At 37.8% G+C, this 25,796-nt stretch overlaps 1 protein-coding gene across 1 annotated transcript in view; it reads left to right on the top strand.

The window, feature by feature from the left end:
- The first annotated feature begins 1,584 nt into the window (after window positions 1-1,584).
- The window catches only part of SAMD8 (sterile alpha motif domain containing 8), a 46,676-nt gene continuing 22,464 nt past the window's right edge, over window positions 1,585-25,796 (top strand). The window contains exon 1 of the mRNA XM_069460659.1: window positions 1,585-1,665. The gene's annotated coding sequence lies outside the window, so the exon portion shown is untranslated. The remainder of the gene's footprint in view (window positions 1,666-25,796) is intronic.

The following is a 25,796-nucleotide window of genomic DNA, read 5'->3' on the forward strand; positions in this document are numbered from 1 at the left end:
GGCTAGGATTACAGGTATGATCCACAGTGCTTGGCCAATTTGTTGAATTAATAGGTTTAGAGCGCTGCATAAGGCTATTTGGTTCTGAGGACTAAGTTAAAGTAGAGATTCAGGGTGGAGAAGAGGTGGCTGGCTCCAAGGATGAATTATAAAAAAAATTTTATAGGTCTGGGTGGACCACAAACTGGGTAGGAGCCAGATGTCTATGGATGAGTCTCTGGGTCATGGAGGTCAGGGGCAGTTTTCTGAGTTGTAGAGTCAGAGAAATGTGGAGAGGAGACATGCAGGACCTCACTTAAAGGGTGCCCACAAGGTTCATGGGGGAAGCTTTGAACAATGGTCCTAAAATGAAGATGGCTCACTTCTCAAAAGAGAAGGCTGAAGGAGGCCTTGTATGTCAAAGAGGGAGAAGGGAGGTAAGCATTGCCCTAGACTTTGAGAGCCAAAGGGCCTAAGTGTCATCCAAAACATTTTGAGGATGGGAGGGAGATTTCTCTGCCTACAAGGGCTTTTGGCCCCAGAATAGAAACTGAGAAAGGTCAACCTGTCCTTCTGCCAAAGCTGGTTATCAGCAAAAGAGATGAAATGTGTTGCCTTCTCTCAAGTGACTTCGCAGAAGTCCTGATGCGGGTGGGAAGGATATGAGCTGTGGTGGGAAGATTCCCAGCTGCCCCAGGCTTTGAGTCCAGCTTGAGGGGAAAGGCCATACCCGGGCATCCTACAGAAACAGTCTGCACTCATGATCACCCCAGAACCTGCTCCCACCCCATTCGGAACCACTGAAGTTGGTCCTGCGCTGTATGGGGAAGCAAGGCCAAGGAGAGGCTAGAGCCCAGGCTGCAGCTACCTTTGGACTTGGTTTATGCCAATGCTAGGCCTGGGTTGGAGGGGGCCCTCCCCCAGGGTGGGGCAGCACAGTGAGTGAGAAGAACATAGGTTCTGATGTTACACAGCTTTGGGTTGGAATACCAGCTTGGGCGCATATTAAAGTGATATGTCTTGCAATATGTTTCTTGGTCTGTGTTGTATGATCTACCTTGTAGAGTTTGCACAAGGATTAGATGAGATATTTATGTGGCATTTGGCATAGACACTGTCAGAAAGTAATGGGGCAGTAAATGATAACGATCATGGGGGTTGGCTTTTGGAGAAGAGCTGTCAGAGCTGTCCCCCTCCGGAGCAATTAGGATAACCCCCTCCTAGGCCTAACCCTATTTACTAATCCTATAGGCCTGGCCCCATCTCCCCTCGCTCGGTTGCCTTCTCCCACCTTAGCCTCCGGCCCGACGCATGCGCTCTCGGGCTCTCCTGCTGCAGTTCCCCTGCTCGGTTTTCTTCTCGGGCCCATCTGGACCCGCGCGTCAATTCCGGTTTTGGCCCCGCCCCTCCTCCGGTGGAGCTCCTCCTCCCGCCGGTAGGGCCCCGCCTCCCGAAGCTGTTCCGCTTGGGCCCGGAGCAGCTGCCGGCGCGGCGGTGACTGGGGACGGGGCGATGCCTGCGCGCAGCCGCCACCGCCCCCGCCCCGACCCCGGCTCCCCGCCCCGGGCTCCGCCTCCGCCGCTCGAGGCGCTTAGCTCCGGCGAGGCCGGGAGGACCCCGGACTCCGACGGCGGCTCTGACGCCGACTCGGAGGCGGGTCCCGGGAGCCCGACTGCGACCGCGGAGGTGAGGGGAGCTGAGGCCGAGGAGAGGGGAGTTTGGGGGGCGCCTGCAGCGGAGGGTGAGTGGGGAGTCGGGGATGGAGCTGGGAGCTGCCGAGCCACGGGGACCCGGAGGGCCACGGAGAGTCGGTTGGGGGAGATGGAGAGTGAGCTCTAGAATGGAATCTGAAGGAAATGGGGGTGGTTGAGCCGAGGGCCCGAGGGGGTGCTGATGGCCGGAGGCAGAGGGTTAGCAGAGGCCGAGGGGCGCGAGGGAGCGGAAGACTCGAAGAGGCAAGAGCTTGGAGGCTTTTGAAAGCAGCGTAGGGTCGGAAGAAGGTCGACGGGGTCCTGCGGGAACGCGGCCCCGGAGGAAGAGATGGTCTGGGCCGTGGCAGTGGGGGCGAGGGTCAGAGGAGCAGAACCGGGGCCGCTGTTACCCCAGGCGAGGGAGAGGGAACCGGGGTGGGGCCGGTGGTAATGGAGGGCAGGATTTAGGTTTGACTGGAAGAGGGAGGGCTGTGGGGTGGGAAGTCGTCCGGCCTCAAGTGTTGAGGAAGGCATTGAAAAAGAGAAATGTGGTCACGAGAGAAAAGGAGCCCTTCGGGATCTAATTTAAGGCTTTGGCATCTTTACAGGTGCCTTTCGAAGCATCAGAGATCACTAGGGCGATGCATTTGGATTGTGGGACTTCTTCGTTTGTGCACAGGGGATCCTTTTCAGAATCTGGGGTGGAAGGGGCGGTGTTAATCACTGATTTGCCTAGAGGACTGGGGGAAGTGGTGGAGAGGAAGTGATGTTTGAAAAATGTAGTGAAAGGAGTGATTTTGAAAATAAAGATATCATTAGGGTTTCTTCTAACATTAATGGTGTGCCTTTTTTGTATTTCTTTCTTAAATGTGTAAATGCTAGGCAAGTTTAGATCCTAAAAAAGATTTAATGCATTACCTTTACATTTAAAAAATTAACTTGAAACAAGAATTTGGACACTAGGATTTTACAGATACTTATTATGAACTGGTTCTACTTTCACAGCTTGAGTAGGATGTATTTGCCACGGGGTAAAAATTTGGTCTATGCAAATGTCTGGGTTAAGGGCGACACATAACACTAGAAGTAAAATAACGACAGTGCAGACACCTACCAGATCTTCCTCTCACTGATCTCCAAGATTGGAATTATCTCTTAAAAATTTGAGGCGTACTGAAGGATTTGCAGAACCAATATTCAAATACTATTTTGCAGATATTATATATGTAATATTTTTAGTAGAGTGGTCTAGAAAAGTAAGGATAAAGGGTGCTTGTAGTTGACAGCCAGTGGAACTGGAACAAATGGGTACACAGATGCTTTTCATAGAAGATGTAGTACCAAAACATAATTGTGTCAGAAAAATAATGATTGCAATATTTATATTTACTTAAGTAGAAATAATTTTGTGATTATTAAATTATAACAAGCCTCCAAGAAAGGCCGGGCGCGGTGGCTCATGCCTGTAATCCTAGCACTTTGGGAGGCCGAGGTGGGCGGATCGTTTGAGCTCAGGAGTTCGAGACCAGCCTGAGCAAGAGCGAGACCCCACCTCTACTAAAAATAGAAAGAAATTATATGGACAGCTAAAAATATATATAGAAAAAATTAGCCGGGCATGGTGGCGCATGCCTGTAGTCCCAGCTACTCGGGAGGCTGAGACAGGAGGATCACTTGAGCTCAGGAGTTTGAGGTTGCTGTGAGCTAGGCTGACGCCACGGCACTCACTCTAGCCTGGGCAACAGACTGAGACTCTGTCTCAAAAAAAAAAAAAAAAAAAGCCTCCAAGAAGACCTTGCTGACTTTAGCCACATCTCATTTTACTTTTTATCTGATTATAGGCTTGTGACGTGTTGTTGGCCATTTCCAAACTTTTACTCAAGTATTTTCTACTCTAAAGGGGTATCTACTGTTTAATCTTCCTGAGATGATAATTTACTGATTGGCAACAAGCTTTTAAATTAGTTTATGGGTATAGATGATATGACATACCTTCAAATGCTCAGTGAAATAATAATTCCTTCTTCAAAGGAGAGGTGAATTTTTAGCTTTGCTTTTAGCTGAGGTTGTCAAAAAATTAATTTCCCTTTCTTTAACTTAATAAAAAATGATCTTTAGTTGAAGAAGTTTACATAGTATTCCTGTTGATGTTTCTGTTTACCCTCCCCAGAGTGAGATCTTCTGGAGACCTGTCTTTTTACATATATCTGAATAAAAGCCTTGTCGTGGAAAAATTTGCTGAACTGAAAAAAGAAAACTCTCTATTAAGATTACATCTTAGTGTTACTGCAAAATTAAGAGAGAAACTTTTAGATGGGATTGTACAATTAATATATTAGCATGCCTAATGGTTATTTTATTTTTGTTTCCTTTTGTCAGTTCTCATAGCCACTTAGTTGTAAAGAAAATCAGTTTTGTGGTAGAGCATTTTCTCTGAGACAGAAGAAGCCATCCTGGCTGCAATGGCAGAACATGCAGACAAATCAGTTTTGATTTAAATAGCACACTCCCCATTCTGCAACTTACTAACGTTTTACTACTGTTTGTAAACATTTTTGTATTGCTAATCACTAGATCCTCAATGCTTCTTCAAAAATTTGCCATAATTGATTGAGACATTTTCATGGCTTTTCTGAGAATTGAAATTTGAGCACTTTTTTTGAGAAACTGTTAAATCATAGATGTTCTAATGAATATTATTATTTTTATTTTGTCATATAAGAATGCAATATTAACTAGCTATTCATGTGAGATGTTTACTTTCAGGTCTGATGTAATATATGGTGTTGGTAGTGGGTGTACCTAGCATGGCCATTACCATATAGGTGGAAATCTTTCCTATCTTCAGATTGTACCCTCTTCATTTTTCATATGGTGGTGTATTGTTAGTGAAGATTGAATTGATTTTTTAAACTTAAAGCTTCTGTAGCTTTGATTCTTTTTGGACATCTAAATGACTTAGATATGAATGCAGTTCTGTATTCTGCTAAATTACCTATGAAGCTCTTGAAAGATTGTGATACTTGATGGAAAAATACAGTATGAGCTCATTGTAATTCTTTTAATGGATTTAGGTTATAGAAGAGAACTATACCATTTCATTCCCAAATTAAATGTTTTACTTTTTTGCAGAGATGGGGGGAACCTAGATTGTTTTCATTTTCTTTCATGTGTTTATATTTGTTTACAAATAAGGTGTTCATTATTTACAAAATGCTATATCTTTAATTTTTGCTCGCATGTGGTTTTCGGAACTCGTTGGGACCTGATTCTTTTTCTTGTTTTTCTTTCTCTAAGGGTATAACACATGGATGGCTAATAGTAGAGCAAGAACAGAAAAAGCTATTTGACTACAGGTATCATTGTGACAGTGATTCTTACTTTAGGTCTTGTGGTTCTCTTGGCCTTGAGAAATCAAGAAGTTAACTAAAAATAGGAGAGCATGGATCAGGCACAATTGGAGAACAAATCAGTGTTTACATGCTGCCACTGTTGCTCCCTGGTAGTTTGCCATCTGAATGCTTGGATATGGATTTGTAATAGATCTGTGGTGTGAATATTCCTGTACTCCTCCTCCCTTACGCACAGCACCGTCATCATCAAATATTAAGCCTAACCTAGCTGAGTTTAGTGACTTTATACTTCCTTATTGACATGCTGTTACTTCACTATACACTGGATCTTCCCAGTAAAATAATCACTTCAATAGAGAATGTAATATGATGTGTCTAGTAACTAAAAAAAAACTTGGTTATAATAGTTTTACCACAGTGTTTCACCATAAAACAGTGTTTATCATATGCACTCAAAACAGTGTTGTTATGGCAGCCGTGAACTATATTTGTATTTGTCTTAAGTTTTTATTGTGGTTTAGTTAAGCTTATGAGTTGTGTCAGAGGACAAGAGAGGTGGTAACATAAGTATCCATTATCTTGATACTTTTCTCTTTAAATTATTGACAGATAAATTCCAGTAGGAGGAGAATTTCTGCCATGAATTTTTCTAATTTAGGGTCTTCCTATAGGTAAACTATGTCACTGAATTATTGGAAATACCTGCAAATTGGTTTTAGTTAGGAACTTTGAAACTAAATTAAATTGATGTAGGTTCCATCAATATAATATTGGCATGAAAGCCAGAGAGTGCCAAAACCATACATTAAAATTTGGGCCCCAATCTGATACATTTTCACAGTATGTAATGGAGTTTGAAGTTTGAGCCAGTTTTTCATTTTCCATTATATCGATTGGATCTTGGGATATAGCATATTTAAAAATAAAGATTTTTACCAATCAATATGTTAAAGTGCTAGCTTTATTAGAATAAGAATTAGAATTTTAGGCATTTGGTTTCTTTACTGATGTGCTGTGGCATGCAGCCAGGTCAGGAACCCTTCATCTAATTACCACTAAATTTTGATCATCGTATAAAAACATTTGCTATAACTGAGGATATGAAATGGACAGTGATATCTGTCAGGTTCTTATTCATTGAGCTGAGACAGTTCTGGATGTGGTACAGAATTAGGTGCACCCTGATAGTGGAGGTCTTAGTTTAATGGCAAGTTGGAACCACAAAAAGTTTGTGTTCTTTGGTATACATGACAACTTTTTTTGAGTAACGTATAAGAGTGCATGGTCAGGGCAGCAAAAATGTCCCAGAACTGAAGTGCAGCCAAGAGAATGCAGCCAGGATGTAACTGAGGCGGCGATTTAATTTTTTTAAATGTGCTGCCCTAAATTCTGCTGCTTAGAAGTGGGACATAAAACAGTAGAAAATCACAGCTAAAGAGTTTCAAAATGGTAGGAATTGGTAGGAAATGGTTCAGGGTCTTTGAAACTTTTGTGATTTTAACAGATTTTATAGCTGTTTTGGAAACAGTGCCCTGTGCTTACTAAGAAAAAGTAAACTATCTTTTGAAAAATATAAAGAGAAAAGAATGTTTTCTTGTTTGCTCACTGAAAATGTTTTCATTTAGGATTAAAAATTTTAAAATAGGATGAAAAAAGCTGGGTAATCCCAAATAGCATAAACTGCAGTGTTATTTATCAAAAACTTTGACCATAAATGCCTAAAGTAAACCTTGTCCTTTTCCATTGTAGTTTTGGCTTTTTGCTTTCATAAGAATTATTTTTATGTTCTGGTTTATGGATCTACTAACTGGTATAATTTGTATCTATTATGTGCATATTAGATAAACTGTATTAGGTAAAATTGGATTTAGCCTTATTTTTAGCTTGAGTGCAACTATACTGTATAATTGGCCTAAAGAAAATGTATTAACACTAATTTCATATAATTTTTTAAATCTCTTCCTCATTTTATGCTTTAGGATATGATTTTAAGATTTTATACATCGCTTGGAAACCATAACTTTAAAAAAATTTTACTGTATACCAAATCAGTAATAACTTCCAAAAATATCACTTTGTATTTATGAATCAAGTTCATCAATTGTGAATTACTTTAGGGGCATTTGAATGTATGGCTTTTAAAGACAACCGCAGAATTTCAAGGTAGAGGACAATTGCTTCAGGTGGCTGTTCTCCAGTATTTTGGAGTATTTTGTATGCACACAATCAAGTGAAACTACAAGAAAAATCCAGCATATTTAAGTCACCATAATCACTGTCTGAACATGAACATTGGTTCTGTAAAATTAAAGAGAGAGTAAAGTTTCATTTCGTTGATATATCCTCTGTATTTTAAAGATTGTCTAATGATAAATTATAAGCCATTTTGGTCTCTTACGTTTTGGTATAATTAAACCCAGTGGAATAGTTTGTGTCTTTCCAGTTATTAGAGCCTGTCACTTGAGGAAGTTTCCCAGTTTCTTCCCAAACTGTACAGGAGTGCTTTTAGGTATTAGCAGTAATCAGTTGCATCACTGACATACTTTTAAAAATGTTGGTGAGTGGTATGCTCCTGTTGAAATACTTTTATGTAATAAATTTTACATTAAAGAAGTCTTTATGGTAGAAGCGCATGTTGATGTGTAGAATTCTGCATTGGGTAACTGGAAATACTATTGCATTGTTATTGTTATTCTGTCTCAGTTTATGTTACTTAATTACATTGTTGTTTTGCTGAAAACTAATTCTATCTTGAGCGGAATCTTTATAAGATTGAGCCATTGTTTTCAAGTATTCATATGTATTTTGTATCAATCCAAAGTTTTCAAGTGTTAAGAGTTTCTGGCTGAGTGTGGTGGCTCACGCCTATAATCCTAACACACTGGGAGGCCGAGGCAGGAGGATCGCTCGAGGTCAGGAGTTCAAGACCAGCCTGAGCAAGAGCGAGACCCCGTCTCTACTAAAAGTAGAAAGAAATTAGCTGGACAACTAAAAATATATAGAAAAAATTAGCCGGGCATGGTGGCGCATGCCTGTAGTCCCAGCTACTCGGGAGGCTGAGGCATTAGGATCGCTTGAGCCCAGGAGTTTGAGGTTGCTGTGAGCCAGGCTGATGCCACAGCACTCTATTCTGGGCAACAGAGTGAGACTTGTCTCCAAAAAAAAAAAAAAAAAAAAAAAAGAGTTTCCGTTGCCCCATAGCTATTGTTGATAGATGATTATCCTAATTTAATTTCAGGCCGAGGGCAACATTGTATAGAATAAAGAGAACTTGATGACAATGACAATACTAATTTACATTTATTGAGCAATTTCTATTTGCCAAGCATTATTGTAAGTACACTATATGCGTTATTCCATGTAATCTTCACAACAAGCCTATAAAATAGGAACTAGTATTCTCCTCTTTCTACAGATAAAGACAGTGAGGCCCAAGGAAGTTATATAACTTCTGCATGTTCATATAGCTGTGAGTGGTAAACCTAGAGTTTGAACCTAGGCAGTTTGATTCTAGAGCCAGCACTCTTTTTTTCTTTTCTTTTTCTCACTCCTTCCCCTTCTCTACCAGCACACTCTTAAATACTACGTTTTGTGGGTTTTATGTCAGATTCTGTTGGCAAATAGCTGTGTGAAATTTATTTTACTCTCTAGTCTTAGTTTCTTTGGCTGTAAATTGAGGAATTGTACTGTTTCTCAGGTCACTTCCAATTCTAACATAAGAATTCTGCCCATCCTGATTTACAAAACATGTAATGTGTTTAATGTTTCAGATTAGTTTCTGTTTGTAATCTGGTGATCCCCTACAATATAAAGGTTAGGCTATTTTCCAAAGTCACACTGTTAATGTGTGATGGAGCTGGATCTGTAATCAGATCTTTTCTTAGATGTATTGGTTTTGTCGGTTACCTCACTATTTCTTGTCTTTTATTTAGTGTGCATATGCATACATGGGTTAATTGAATTTAATTGATTTCTTAATTTTCTATTTATATCTGTTTAAGTGTGGTTGGCTTCAAACAGTGAGAAATAATATTATTTTCATTTTCTTAAAAAACCTTTTCTCTGTGATTACCAAGTGTTAACATGCTCATTGTATAAAATATAGAAATTTTAGAAATATTTAATGTAGAGAGTGAAAAAAGAGCCCATCCAAGGCATAAATATTAATAGTTTGATATTTATTTATTTAAAAAATATACATATATGCTCCATATGCTATTTTTTAGGACCTGTGTTTCCTTTTTAAACCTTTTATTTTGAAATAATTATAGATTCATTCACGGGAAGCTGCAAAGATAGTACAGAGTCTCTGTACCTTTCACTCAGTTTCCTGCAATAGTTATACCTTACAATAGTTATACCGTATTGAAATTAGGAAATTGACATTGGTTCCATGTGTATGTACAGGTCTGTGTCATTTTATCATGCATGATTCATGTAACCATTGTCCTAATCAGGATACAGAACTATTCTATTGCTACAAAGATCTCCCTGGGCAACCCCTTTATACTTTCCCCCAACTCTTGACACATACCATTTCTCACCCCCAGCAATCACTATTCTGTTTTCCATTTGTATAATTTTGGCCATTTTTAGAATGTTACATAAATGGATCGTACAATGTGTGACCTTTTGAGATTGGCTTTTTTTTTCACTTAGCATAATGCCCTTGAGTCCCATGCCAGTTATTGTGTGTATCAATAGTTTATTCATTTTTATTGCTGAGTAGTATCCCATGGTATGTGTATACCACAGTTTGTTTAATTATTCACATATTGTAGGATATTTTGTTTTGGCTATTACAAGTAATGCTGCTATGAACATTTGTGTATAGGTTTTTGTGTAGATATAAGTTCATTTCTCAGGATTGCAGTTGCTGGGTTGTATGTTAAGTGTTTAGTTTTTTAAGAAACTGCCAAACTGTTTTCCAGCATGGCTGTACAATTTTACATTCCCACCCACAATGTATGAGAGATCCAGTTTCTCTGTATCCTTGACAGCATTTCATATTGTCACAATTTATTTTTGCTGTTCTAGTAGGTGTATAGTAATGCTCATCATAGTCTTTATTTGCATTTCCTTAGTGGCTAGTGATGTTGAACATCTTTTCATGTGCTCATTAACCATTTGTATATCTTCTTTGATTCCATGCTTCTTCACGTCTTTTGCCCATTTTCTAATTGGGATTTTTTTTTTTTTTTACTGTTTAATTTTGAGAGTTCTTTATAGATATGAGTCCTTTCTCATATGTATGTAGTTTATAAATATGGCAACTTTTTTTTTTTTTTTTTTGAGACAGAGTCTCACTCCATTGCCCAGGCTAGAGTTCCATGACATCAGCCTAGCTCACAGCAACCTCAAACTCCTGGCTCAAGTGATTCTCCTGCCTCAGCCTCCCAAGTAGCTGGGACTACAGGCATGCGCCACCATGCCTGGCCAATTTTTTATGTATATATTTTTAGTTGTCTAGCTAATTTCTTTCTATTTTTTTTTTTTTTTTTAGTAGAGATGGGGTCTCACTCTTGCTCAGGCTGGTCTCAAACTCCTGAGCTCAAACCATCCTCCCGCCTAGGCCTCCCAGAGTGCTAGGATTACAGGTGTGAGCTACCACGCCGGGCCTATTTTCTACCAGTCTGTAACTTATCTTTGCGTTCTCTTCATAGGATCTTTTGTAAAGTAAAAGCTTTTAATTTTGTGAAGTCCAATTTATTGATTTTTTTTTTTTTTAATTGTGCTTTTGGGTGTCATGTTTAGGAAGTCTTTGCCCTAAGTTTGGGAAGTTTTCTCCTATGTTATTTATTGTCTAAAAGTTTTGTAGTTTTACACTTCACATTTAAATCTATAGTCCCTTTTGAATTAAATTTTATATAAGGTATGAGGTTTGGTCAAAGTTTTTTGTTTTTTGGGTTTTCTTTTTTTATTTGTGTTCATGGATATCTAATTGTTCTGGCACTATTTTTCAAATATCTACCATTGCATTGCTTTTGTACCTTTGTCAAAAATCAATTGGGCATACTTGTGTGGGGCTATTTTTGGGTTCTCTGTTCTGTTCCGGTGATCTATATATCTGTACTTCTACCAATACCATATAGTTTTGATTGCTATAGTTATATAATAAGTCTTGAAATTAGGTAGAGTGATTTCCCTCGCTTTTATTCTTATTCAGAATTATGTAAGCTATTCTAGTTCCTTTACCTTTCCATATGAATTTTAGGATAATCTTGTCTGTATCTACAAAAATGTCTTGCTGGTATTTTTATAGGAATTGTGTTAAACCTGTATATCACTTTGAAAAGAATGGACATCTTTACTATGTTGAGTCTAAGCCATAAACATGGACTATCTCTTCATTTATTTAGGTCTTTTGAGGTTTCTTTCAACAGGATTTAGTAATTTTCAACATATAGATCCTGTACATGTTTTGTTAGATTTATCTAAATATTTCTTTTTTTTTGAGTGACTATAAGTGATTTTATATTTTTAGTTTCTTTATCCATGTGTTCATTGTTAGTATGTAGAAATACAATTGATTTTTATATGTTGATTTTTGTGTCCCACAACATTACTGAACTTGCTTATTAGTTCTAGGAGTCTTTTTGTAGATTCTTTGGGGTTTTTTAGGTAGACTATCATATTATCAGCAAATTGGAATATTTTTATTTCTTCATTTCTACTGTGTATATTTTTGATTTCCTTTTCTTGCCTTATTGCACTGGCTAAAACTTAGGTTGAATAGTAATATTGAGAGTGGACATCCTTACCTTGTTCCTGACCTAAGGGAGAAAGCCTGCAATCTTTCCCTGTTAAATAGGATGTTAGCTGAAGGTTTTTTTATAGATATTCTTTGCCAAATTAAGAATTTCTCATCTATTCCTAGTTTTCTGACAATTTTTACCAGGAATGGGTGATCATGATAAAAATTTTGTGGGATGCTTTGTCTGCATCAATTTATGCTCTTGTGTTTTTTTCTTCTTTAGCTGGTTAGCGTTGCATTGTTTGATTTTCAAATATTGAACCAGCCTTATATCCCTGGAATAAATCCTGTTTGGTGATGGTATATAATTCTTTTTATATATTGCTGAATTCTATTTGTTAATATTTTGTTAAGGATTTTTACATATATATTCATGAGAGATATTGGTCCCTCCTATTGTGATTTTCTGCAGATGCCACCTCCATGGTACCAGGTAATGGTTCAGGTTTTCTACCTAGCTGGCTGGGAAAGAGATAAGCACCTCATTCTTGCTCCCCTGGTTGGGGTCGGGGTGACAGAGTAGAGGTGATGGGGCTTGTGGATGGCCTTGTTACTACCACTGAGCAGTGGTGTTAGTCCTGACTCTCCTCAGGCCTCCTCTGACAGCAAGCACCTCAGCAAGGAGAGGGAAGGGTGCCTTATCAGTGCTGGATAGAAGTCCAGGTTGCCCACACGGTCTTTCCTAACACCATGTTAGGGCAGAGAGAGACTTGTTACTGCTAGGCAGTATGACAGGCCCAGCTTTCTTTTTGGCCTTCTCTGATATAGCAGGAGATAGGGCTGGATGATAGCCTGATAAGATTAAAAATCTAGGCTGTCGATTTGGCCTTTGATGGTTGGGGTAGGGGTGGAAATGGGGCCAGTTTTTTTGCTGTGGGATTTTGCTGGAATAGGGCGGTTATTGTCTAAAAGTTTTATGTCTTGCTAGGCTGCCTCTTTTCTGGTCCTTTGGCTGGAGAAAACTAGCTTTTCTTGGAGCTCTTTTTGTTTGCATCTGTCAGCATTTCTGGGTTGCTGCTTCTCCAGTAACCAGTCTGGAATATATGTGGCAAAACAAACAAACAAACAAACAAAGTAACAAACAAAAACACTCAGAGAGCTCACTACTGTGATGTTTTCTTGGGTCCCAAGGTGCCTAGCTAGTCTGCCTACTTCTCTGCTTTTCAGTATTCTTATGTTTATTTTATATATAATTTCCATGGAGTAATAGGAAAAAATATGTCTATCCCATCTTCCTGTAAGCAGAAGTCCACATACGCTATTTTTTAAAAAATGTACCTGTCAGAAAACTTTAGAGTGCAAAAGGGTAATAGTCCCTGTGTCCTTTGCATACTAATGGTTCTCTACTGTTTCCTACCTTTATTTATATCTTTGCTCTTGTACTTTTATTTCTTCATCTCTATCCCCACAGTATTTCATCCCTCCTTTAAGGCTCAGCTCAAATGTCAGTTCCAAGAACTCAACTCTGATCTCATCAACTGGAAATACCTCTGTTTTTCCAACTTCCTTAACTTTCTAATTTTTTAACAAGTTATGTAAGTATCTACTTTATTAATCTTTTGAGGATTTAGTGAGCTCATTATATAAAGAACTAGCAACTGTAATTCTTTTTACCTCCTTTTAAAATGACTCTTTAATATCCCTTTCTAGACTGTATTATCATTGAGGGCAGGATCTGATTCAGATTCATTTACGCAAATGCCGCATTGCCTAGTGTAATACCTTTCATATAGTATTAATATGTGGACAATAAATATTGGATAGATGAACAAATTAAAATGACTATTTAGCACTTCCTATATTATTCTGAATCTTAAATCTGTTTTATCAATTTAACAGTCCTCTAAAATTAATCTCGTTTACTTTCTTGTAACATGCATTCTGCGGTATACTTTATATAAGATTAAAGGAATACATGTGATATGATTCCATTAATATAAAATATAAAATGGTGGAAAACTAAACTATTTTGTTTATAGATACATGCTTAGGTGGTAAAGCTATAAAGAAAAACAAGGAATTATTACAAAGATGGATTTGTGGTTACCATGGAAAGTGGAAAAGGTTATTGATTAGGAGTAGTACACGGTGACCCTGGGCTGGTGACCTGGTGGTAGTGACAAAGTTAAGGGAAATGAATAATTGCAAGCTTGAGATGGAAAGATTTGCTTTTTTTATCCAACTGTTTGTATTGCTTTATTAAGCAATTATTAAGCTTTATTAAGCAATTAAATAATACATGCTTATTTATTGAGCATGTATATTATGCTATATACATGCATATACCTGGTTTTGGTACCTAAATAACACAGATTTCAGACAGACATTGAGGAAAATGTATTACTTCTTGTGTAAAAGGATCTTTTAACAAAAGTCGACACTTTCATAATATAGAAGCTGTACTTTCCTCCATACTTCTTTCTGTATTATGAATCACCCAAAAACCACTGGGATCTTGTTTTCGGTATGCTTTTCTTCTAATTCTAAAAATATTCTCTTTCTTTTTTTTTTTTTTTTTTTTGAGACAGAGTCTCACTCTGTTGTCCAGGCTAGAGTGCCGTGGCGTCAGCCTAGCTTACAGCAACCTCAAACTCCTGGGCTCAAGTGATCCTACTGCCTCAGCCTCCCGAGTAGCTGGGACTACAGGCATGTGCCACCATGCCCGGCTAATTTTTCTATATATATTTTAGCTGTCCATATAATTTCTTTCTATTTTTAGTAGAGACGGAGTCTTGCTCTTGCTCAGACTGGTCTCGAACTCCTGAGCTCAAACGATCCATCCGCCTTGGCCTCCCAGAGTGCTAGGATTATAGGCATGAGCACTGCACCAGGCCTAAAGATATTCTTTATATCCTCTTTTGGACTCCTTTAAAGTTAAAATGATTAGCTAGTTTCACTTGACATCTTCAGATTTGAATTTGTCATCTGTATAGAAAAAGGAAGTTATATAGTTTTAGGGATAATCGAAAATGGTTTGTTTATAAAGCCTTAGGTGTATAGTAAGTAGGTAAAGGTTAAAATAAAGCCATTAATGTTTTAAGAAACATCCCCAAAGCCAACTAAATAGTTACATGAATCCTTATTATTGGAGATTTATGTTAAGTTTAGCTGTGATCTTAACCGCTGACATCATGGTATAGTGGTTAAGAGTAGAAGAAATAAACAACTAGGCAAATGTGGAATGTAAGTTATTCTTTTAAGGAACTGCCCTGAACTCAACCCCCTCCCCCCCCAAAAAAGAGCAGGGACACTGTTCTAGACTAAAAGAGACTAAAGAGATGTAATGACCAAGTGAAATGCATGAACCTAAATTGAATGCTGATTTTGGTGGGGAAACAGATATAAAAGACATTTGGGGGATAATTAGGGGTGACATTGTGGTTAATTTTCTTAGGTGTGGTAATGGGTATTGTCCTTCTATAGGAAGTCATCCTCGTTACTATTAGAAGATGCATACTAAAGTATTTGTGGTGAATATCATAATGTCTTCATCTTAAACAGTTCAGCAATGTTTTCAAAATAGGGTACGAATACTAAAAGAAAAAAATACATGATAAATCTTTAAATCTCTGGTAAGATTTAGTAGCTTTATTTTCAACCTGTCCTTTAGCTCCAAGGAAAAGCAGCAAGGAAAAGCAACATTAAATGGTAGAAAGCACTGAATTAGTTGTCAAAATTCTTGGAGTTTGATTTCAACATCAGTGTAATGATCCTGTGTGACTCTTGGTGGGAATGTAAATTAGTATGGCCTTTATGAAAAACAGTACAGGCCGGGCGCGGTGGCTCATGCCTGTAATCCTAGCACTCTGGGAGGCCGAGGCGGGTGGATCGCTCGAGGTCAGGAGTTCGAGACCAGCCTGAGCAAGAGCAAGACCCCGTCTCTACCAAAAATAGAAAGAAATTATATGGACAACTAAAATATATATACAAAAAATTAGCCGGGCATGGTGGCGCATGCCTGTAGTCCCAGCTACTCGGGAGGCTGAGGCAGTAGGATCGCTTAAGCCCAGGAGTTTGAGGTTGCTGTGAGCTAGGCTGACGCCACGGCACTCACTCTAGCCCGGGCAACAGAGCGAGACTCTGTCTCAAAAAAATAAATAAATAAATAAATAAAAATAAAAAAGAAAAACAGTACAGAGATTTGTCAAAAAATTAAACATAGGACTACCATATGATCCCGCAATCCCAATACTGGGTATATATCCAAAGGAAATGAAATCAGTATGTTGAAGAGATATCTGCACTCCCATGTTTATATGTCTGTGTATGTATACATTATACAATGTGTGTATGATATACAATGTATACATGTATTGAAACATTACACTGTACTTCATAAACATGTATAGTTATTATATGTCAACTGTAAATAAAATAAAACCTTGAAAAATTGGGTAATTGACAGCTGGTTGGGAGGATAAAGCAGGAAGATCACTTAAAGCCAAGGAGCTCGAGGCTGCAGTGAGTTGTTGATCATGCCACTGCACTCCAGCCTTGGTGACAGCAAGACCCCGTCTCTAAAAAGAATAAATAAGCAAAATAATTGGGGAATTGAGTGAGTTACTAAATTATTTTGATTGCTGCTTCCATTTTTGTACATTTATTTAATAAATGCCTGAGAATCTACCATGGCCAATCATATAGGCCTTAGTAATCTTCTTGGTCAGCCCTACCATCTTCCCTAAAAATAGAACAAAAATGACCTACTAAGCAAAAACCCACTAAGCTCTCCTGCTGCACTAGGTGCTACCTTTTTTTTCTGCTAGAGACATTCTTATTTTGTCTTTCCTCCTCTTTTCTTTTTCTTTCATTTGTAGTGAGATATTTGTCTACTTTCTTATTGTTGATACTACTATTTATTAGATTAAGTGGCCAGGTCAGAGCCTTTGTTTTGTTTAAATTATTAATGGAACATTTTACTATTGCAGTCTTTTTTCCAATGACACTAAGTGCTTGGTTGAGTGCTTATTGAAATAAAACATGTCATTCATTCCAAAGAATGCAAAAGTACATATAATTAGGGAGAAGAGAGCTGAAAACCATATCCTGCTTAGTTTCCCAGGAAAGTGAAGGAAAAAATATAAACTTACTCTGCTTTTACCTAAAATTGAACTAGAATGTGGACTTTATGAGAGCTTGAAGGCTTTAATTTTGGGGACTTCACTTGCTCTGAAAGATGACAACTCAAAAGACTGAAGGGGCCTACACTGTTATAATGAGTCAGGGTTCAGTTGCAAGAGAGAGAAACTGCTCTGGTCTGGCCTGCTAGGAATGACTTCTAGCACAATATTTGAATTGGCTTGTCAGAGGGGTGTTACCTTTGCCGCAATCAGGAAGTTGTTATAAGGAGGCCAGCATAAACTACTGAGTTTAAGAACATACCATTTCAATACCAAAAAACCCAAACAGCTCAATTTAAAAATGGGCAAAGAACTTGAGTAGGCATTTCTCCAAGGAAGGTATAAATAATGTCCAATAAGCATATGAAAAGAAGTTCAGCATCACTAATCATTACCGAAATCATATCAAAACCACGGTGAAATACCACTTTATACTCATTATAATGGCTGTTGTTTAAAAAAAAAACAGACACAAAATAACAAATGTTGGCAAGAATGTGGAGAAATTAGAATACTTTGTGCATATTGCTGGTGGGAATGTATTAATAAAATGGTACAGCACTGTGGAAAACAATATGGTGACTCCTCAAAAAATTAAACAGAATTACTGTATGAGCTAGCAATTCCAATTCTAGGTATATACCCAAAAGAAATGAAAACAGGGACTTGAACAGATATTTGTATACCCATGTTCAGAGCAGCATTCATTATTCACAATAGCCAAAAGGTGGAAGCAACCGAAGTCTCCATGGACAGATAAGTGGGTAAATAACGTGATTTATACATACAATGAGCTATTGTTCAGCTTTAAAAAAGAAGGAAATTCTGACATATGCCACAACATGAATAAGTCTTGAAGATATTATACCAAGTAAAATAAGCCAGACAGAAAAGGACAAGTATTACATGATTCTACTTATATGAAATATCTAGAATAGGGGAATTCATAGCAGGGGCTGAGGGTAAGGGTGAGAGGGAGTTATTTCTTAATGGGTACAGAGAGTTTTTGCTGAGGGTAATGAAAAAGTTCTGGAGATGAGTAGTGATAAGGGTTGCACAACAATGTGAAGGTACTTAATGCCACCCACATAACTGTATATTTAATCTGGTTAATATGGTAAATTTTACATTATATATAGTTTACCACACACAGAGAAAAGAACATATCATATCTGCCATGCAGATATTAGGAAACCAGTACTGCTTGCCCCACAACTGCACCTGCTTCCTCACCCTCACACAGTTAGTGATTGGAGAATTATGCATACACACAAAGCAACATTTCCACAGTCCTTCTTGTGGATAGACAAAATGTCAATAAAACGGCCCCTGTTTCACCCTCTGCTCTCCACATCTCATGAGCATCTAGTTGGCTGAACCTGATTCACATTTGGAGCCCTGGTTGCAAGGGACCCTGGGGAATAATTTTTAGCTCTTCAGGCTCTGTAGTGGGAAAAGACAACTAGAGGGGGGTTGGAAAGGATGCTGAGTGCCATTTGATAATATCTGCTACAGACACTGAGTCAGTGGTGATTCATAGATGGTAATGCTCCCTTTAAGCAAATCACCATTTCCAGTAGTGGCCAGATTGTCCTGCAACTGATCAGTCACAGAGGTATAATAGGGGCAAAGTCAAATCTCTTTTTGCAGTTATGGGCTGATTGTGCTTAGTTGGTTAAACCTAACATATAGTATTTGCAGTTTTAATATGGTAGGAAACAATTTAGATATTTATATTATTGTGAAGAGATCTGGGTCACTCTAATGGGATGCATTAAAGTCGATTAAGAATTGCTATGCTTGGCCGGGCGCGGTGGCTCACGCCTGTAATCCTAGCACTCTGGGAGGCCGAGGTGGGCGGATCGTTTGAGCTCAGGAGTTCGAGACCCAGCCTGAGCAAGACCGAGACCCCATCTCTACTAAAAATAGAAAGAAATGATATGGACAGCTAAAAATATATATAAAAAATATTAGCCGGGCATGGTGGTGCATGCCTGTAGTCCCAGCTACTCGGGAGGCTGAGACAGGAGGATCGCTTGAGCTCAGGAGTTTGAGGTTGCTGTGAGCTAGGCTGATGCCACGGCACTCGCTCTAGCCTGGGCAACAGAGTGAGACTCTGTCTCAAAAAAAAAAAAAAAAAAAAAGAATTGCTATGCTTATGTTATTATGTTTATGATAAGCTTTTTTTTTTCAAGCACGGAGATAAGAATATCCTAGAAAATATACTGAGTTATTTTGCTCTTAGGCTACTGAAATCTCTAATTAGTATGACCTAAATTTGTTTAGAAAGAAAAGAAACAAATTTTCTAGTAAAGAGTTGACTTGCTGAAAGCTGCATTATTTTTTTTTTTTTACAGTTTTCAAAAATTTCTAACCAGAGTCTACCCGAAAGATAAGATATATTTTGTTCCACATTGTACAGAGCAGTCAGCTGCATTTGTGTCTGTTATCTGTGACTTGGAACTAAGTTTAAATAATCTCTATTGGTAATCAGATTCTGCGGGCAGGGACTGTTCTCTCAGCACTGTGATAATACTGTTTGACCTTTAATACTTAAGTAATTTCTTAATTGTTCATGATTTCGGAATATACTTCTTTTATTTTTATTTTTTTAAAGGGTGGGGGTTTTATTTATTTATTTTTATTTTTTTTGAGACAGTCTCCCTCTGTCACCCCAGGTAGAATGCAGTGGTGTCATCATAGCTCACTGCAACCTCAAACTCCTGGGCTCAAGTGATCCTCCTGCCTCAGCCTCCCGAGTAGCTGGAACTACCAGCTCGTGCTATGATGCTCGGCTAATTCTTTTCTATTTCCAGTAGAGATGGGTTCTCACTCTTGCCCACGCTGGTCTCGAACTCCTGAGCTCAAGCAATCCTCCCACCTCAGCCTCCCAAAGTGCTAGGATTACAGGCATCAACCACCGCACCCAGCCATACTTCTTTTAAATTTTATCTCAAGTTGAAATGTTTCCTTTATACGTACCAATTAACATTTTGGATAAGTACCAGGCTTTGCATGTAATGTTCTTTAATGTGGGTTAAGCTTTAATGATGTAACTGAGGGTTAGTGTTTTAAATCAGATTCTTTGATATAGTTATTCTACTTCTAGAAATCTAACCTAAGGCACTGCACTGCTATTTATATTAGTAATAAAATAGTGAACAATTGCCAACATAGGGAGATGGACAAATTATTGTGTAGTCATAAAATGGAATATCTCAAAACTGTATTTTCAAAGGATATTTAATAACTTTAGGCAGGATTCATGTAATAATATCAAGTAAAATGATACAGAATTATATATGGTATGATTTCTCTTTATAGAACGTTTTGTACATGAGAGAAATACAAATTACAAGCAGTGAATCTCTAGGGAGTTGTTTTAAATTTTTTTATGTTCTTCAGTTATAGAAATACTTTAATAGAAGCACTCAAATAGTGCAGAAATTTGCAGACTAAAAACCGTAAAAATCCTTCTTCAGTCCCTGACCTAGAGAGAGAAAGTTCAATTCATCAATTTGTTCTTATATAGATTTTGCGTTTGGTGTCACAGCTAAGAGATCTTTGCTTAACCAAGGTCAGAAAGATTTTCTCCTATGTTTTCTTCTAGAAGTTTTCTAGTCTTAGTTTTTAAATGAGGTCTGTGATCTATTTTGAGTGAAATTTTATATGTGGTGGGAGGTGTGGATTGATGTTTTTTGCATACGGACGTACACTTGTTCCAGCATCATTTGAGGAAAAGATTATGCTTTTTCCACTGAATTGCCTTTCCACATTTGTAGAAAATCAGATATTTATAAATGTATGGGCCTATTTCTGGACTCTGTTCTGTTTTGTTGATTTGTTTTTCTTTATGCCAATAACATTTTGTCTTGATTAGGGTACCACGATAGGCAGAAGTCTAAATGACCCCTAATGACCTATGCCCTTGTATAATGGGAGGGACCTGAAATTCCTCCCAATCATGGGATATCACTCCTGTGATTATGTTGTGTTATATGTCACAGTTGACTAAGAAAGGGAGATTATCCTTGGTAGACCTGACTTAATTAGGAAGCTTTTAGAAGGAATTGGGCTTTTCCTGGAGAAAGAGATTCCAAACGCTGGAGAAGCTGCTGGTTCTCAGGTTAAGAGTGGGCCACGTAACGAGGAATTTGAGTGGCCACTAAGTTTATGGTACTTTATTATACAGCAATAGAGAACAAATACAGGTAGCCATGTAATAAGTCTTGAAATCAGCCATCTGAATTTGTTCTTTTTCAAAGTTATTTTGGTTATTCTGGGTTCTTTGCATTTCCATATGAAGTTATGAAATAAGTTTATCAATATCTACCAAAAAGCCTATTGGGATTTTGATTGGAATTGTATTAAATCTATAGATCAGTTTGGGGAGAATTGACAACAGTATTGAGTTTTCTGACTTTCCCATCATCTCTCACTATTTAGGTCTTTAATTTCTCTCAACAGTGTTTTATAGTTTTCAGTATACAGGTCTTTCCCATGTTTTGTCAGATTTATCCTTGGGTATTTCATATATTTTTTTGATGCTGTTGTAAATGGTATTGTTTTATAAATCTCAATTTTTGATTGTTTGTTGCTAGTGTATATAAATACAACTGATTTTTGTGTGTTGATCTTACATCTAGCAATCTTGTTAAACTGATTTATTCTAGTAACTTTTTTTTGGTAGATTCTATTGAAATTTCTATATAAATGATCAAGTTATCTGCAAGTACAGTTTTATTTCTTCCTTTTCAGTCTGTGTGCCTTTTAGTTCTTTTTGTCTCCTTGCACTGCCAGAACTTCTAATGTTTCATGGAAGTGGTGAGAATGACAGTCTTGCCTGATACTAGGAGGAAAGCATTCAGCCTTTCACCGTTGGGTATTATGTTAGCTGTAGGTTTTTCAAAGATGCCCATTATCGAGTGGATGAAGTTCCTAGTTTACTGAGAGCTTTTATCAGAAATGAATGTTGCATTTTGTCAAATGCTGTTCTGCATCTTTTGAGATGATCATGTAGTTTCTCAGTTTTAGCTTGTTAATATGGTGAATTATTTTGATTTTTCAAGTGTTAAACCAACTTTGCAATCTTGAGATAAATACCACTTGGTTAAGATGTATTATCCTCTTTACATATTGTTAGATTTGATTTGATAAAATTTGTTTAGAACTTTTGCATCTATGTTCATGAGGATATTGGTCTGTAGTTTTATTTCTAGTAATTTCTTCTTCTGGTTTTGGTATCAGGATAATACTGGACTCATAGAATGAATTCAGAAATATTCCCTCGTTTTTCTGGAACAGCATGTAGAGAATTGGTATTATTTCTTCATTAAATGCTTTTAGAACTTACAAGTGAAGGCCTCTGGGCCTGCAATTTTCTTTGTAAGAATATTTTTAGCTATATATTTAATTTCTTTAATAGATATAGAGTTATTGAGGCTATTAGTTTTTCTTCAGTGTAATTTGTATCTTTCAAGGAATTTGTCCATTTCATTCAACTTATTTGCATAAAGTTTACAATATTCTCTTATTATCCTTTAAATAATATCTGTAGAATCTGTAATGATGTCACAACTCTCATTCCTAACGCTGCTAATTTATATCTTTTCTCTTTTTCCCCCTGATCATTTGGATAGAAATTTACCAATGTTATCTTTTCAAAGATCCAGCTTTTGGTTTCATTGATTTGGCTTTATTGTGTATGTTATCTTTATTATTGATTTATGCTCTCATCTTTATTATTTCCTCCAGCTTTGGATTTCATTTTCACTTAATCTAGCTTCTTGGTTGTATTATTTTAGCAGTCATTAATATATTTGCATTTCTCCTAACCTTTTTGCTACCGTTGACGTATATTTTACTTTTGCATATGCTGTACATCCAATATTCCATTGTTATTGTTTTTCTTTAAACAGCAAATTATCTTTTAAAGAAATGTATTGCTTTCTTTCTTTTTTTTTTTATTTTTTTGAGACAGAGTCTCACTCTGTTGTCTGGGCTAGAGTGCTGTGGCATCAGCCTAGCTCAGCAACCTCAAATTCCTGGGCTCATGCAATCCTACTGCTCAGCCTCCCAAGTAGCTGGGACTACAGGCATGTGCCACCACCATGCCCGGCTAATTTTTTTCTATGTATTTTTAGTTGTCCAGCTAATTTCTTTCTATTTTTTTAGTAGAGATGAGGTCTTGCTCTTGCTCAGGCTGATCTTAAACTCCTGAGCTCAAATGATCCGCCTTCCTCAGCCTCCCAGAGTGCTAGGAGTACAGGTGTGAGCCACCATGCCCGGCCAAGAAATTTAAATAATAAGGAAAAAATTATATATTTACCCATGTGGTTACCATTTCTGGTGTTCTTCATCACCAAAGATTCATATTTTCATTCTGCCTGAAGAACTTCCTTTAACATTTCTTGTAGTGCATGTCTGCTGGTGATGAAATTGTTCAGCTTTTGTGTGTCTTAAAAAGTATTTATTTCAACTTTGCTTTTGAAAGATACTTCACTGGGCATAGAAGTATATGATGACATTTTGTTTTCTTTCAGTACTTTAAAGGTGTTGTTTCATTGTATTCTAGCTTGCCTTGTTCCCGGTGAGAAATCTGCTATCATTCTTACCTTTGTTACTATGTACATAATGTATCTATTTTCTCTTTTTGTTTTTAAGATTTTCTCATTGTCACTTTTTGAGCAATTTGATTATGATATGCCTTGGTGTATTTTTCTTCTTGTTTCTTATGTTGGGAGCTTCTTAGATACGTGCGTTTATAGTTTTCACCAAATTTGGAAAATTTTTTGCCATTGTTACTTCAAATATTTTTCTCTCTCCTTTCTTCTCCTTTGGAGACTCTAATTACATGTATGTTAGGCTGTTGGAAGTTGTCCCACCTCTCACTGACGTTCTGGGGTTTTTTTTTATTGTGGCATAATACATAAAATTTATCATTTTAACCATTCTTAAAGTGTACAGTTCAGTAGCATTAAGTACGTTCACATTGTTATGCAGCCATTAACTGAATCCAAACTGAAATTCTACCCATTAAACAATGACTCCATTCTCCCTGTCCCCAGCCCCTGACAACCACCATTCTACTTTCTATCTCTATGAAATTCACTACTCTAAGTACCTCCTGTTAGTGGAATCATACAATATTTGTCCTTTTGTGACTGGCTTATTTCACTTAGCATAAAGTCTTTAAGGTTCATCCATGTTGTAGCATGTGTCAGAATTTCCTTCCTTCTTAAGACTGAATAATACTCTCTTTAAAATTTTCTTTTCTTTCTGTGTCTCATTTTGAGTAGTTTCTATTGTTATGTTTCACATTTATTGCTCTTATCTTTTGCAATGTCTGATCAGCTATTAATCCCATCCAGCATATCTCTAGAAGTTTGAGTTAGGTCTTTTTATGTGTCTATTTCTCTATTTAATTTTGTGAACATGTGTAATACACAATTATCATAACTGTGTTAATTTCTTTATCTCCCAATTCTATTATCTTTGTCAGTTCTGAGGTGATCTTGATTGATTGATTTTTCTCCTCATTATAAGTGGTAAGTTTCCTGTTGTTTTGCATGCTTGATAATGTTTTACTGGATGCCAGACATTGTAAATTCTTTGTTGGGTTCTGAATACTTCTATTAACATTCTTGAGATTTGTTGTGGGATGCAGTTAAGTTACTTGAAAACAATTTGATCTTTTTGAGTCTTCCTTTTAAGATTTGTTAGGCTGAGAGGCCAAGTGTTATGACTCATACTTGTAATCCTAGGCAAGTCGGGAGGATCACTTGAGCTCAGGAGTTTAAGACCAGCCTGAGCAAGAGCAAGACCCTGTCTCTACAAAAAAAATAGAAAAATAAGCTGCGTGATGGCACATGCCTATAGTCCTAGCTACTTGGGAGGCTGAGGCAGGAGGATTGCTTGAGCCCAGGAGTTTGAGGTTGCAATGAGCTACGATGACATCACTACACTCTAACTGGGGCGACAGTACGAGACTCTATCTAAAAAAAAGAAAAAAAGACTTGTTAGGCTGGACCAAAGACATGTTTAGTCCAGGATAGGGTTTCTCCATAGCAGTACCATGACATTTTGGGCCAAATAATTCTTCACTGGGCAAGGGGGTAGTCCTGTGCATTAATAGAATATTTAACAGCATCCCTGGCTTATACTCTAGATGCCAGTAGTAGTAGCAGCGCTTCCGCACCCACCAGTTGTGACAACCAAAAATGTCTCTAGACATTGCCGGATGTCCCAGAGAGGTGAGGAGAATTGCCCCTAGTTGAAAACTGCCTGCAAAACTACTCTGGCAAGATCTTTCTGTGCACTCTCCACAAAGCCCCATGAATCATGAGACTTTTTTTTAGTCTGGCTTTTTTTCCAGATAGGCATTTTTCTTGGCTTTGTGTTAGTGCTAGGAATCCTTTTGGATGGTCTTGCCTCCGTCTTGGTTAGTTTCCTCACGTACATGTGCTGATCAGCATTCAGCTAATTACTCAAGAGAGACCTTATGTAGATCTCTGGAGCCCCTTGGAGTCTGAGTAGCTCTCTCCCCTCCAGTATTTTGTCCCACAAACACTAGCCACTTTGATCACCTCAGACTCTCAGCTCCATCTCCTCAACTCAGAGTCTGCCATGCCTCACCTGGGTTTCCCATACTTCATCTCCTGTGGCTTGGGAAGCTCTCAAGGCAGTAAGCTGGGGCAGTAGGGCTCACTTTATTTCTTTTCTGTCTCTCAAGGATTTTTTTTTTTTTCACGTATTTTGTCTTTTTTTGGTTGGTTGAGGTCAGGGGATAAATCTGGTCCTTGTTACCACATCTTGGCCCAGAAGCAGATGTCCCTTTAACTGATATTTATATCAATTATTGGTTAAAGCTGAATTCATAATGTTCTTAAACATTTACTAA

Source organism: Eulemur rufifrons, chromosome 28 (assembly GCF_041146395.1).
Source record: "Eulemur rufifrons isolate Redbay chromosome 28, OSU_ERuf_1, whole genome shotgun sequence".
NCBI classification, from domain to species: domain Eukaryota; kingdom Metazoa; phylum Chordata; class Mammalia; order Primates; family Lemuridae; genus Eulemur; species Eulemur rufifrons.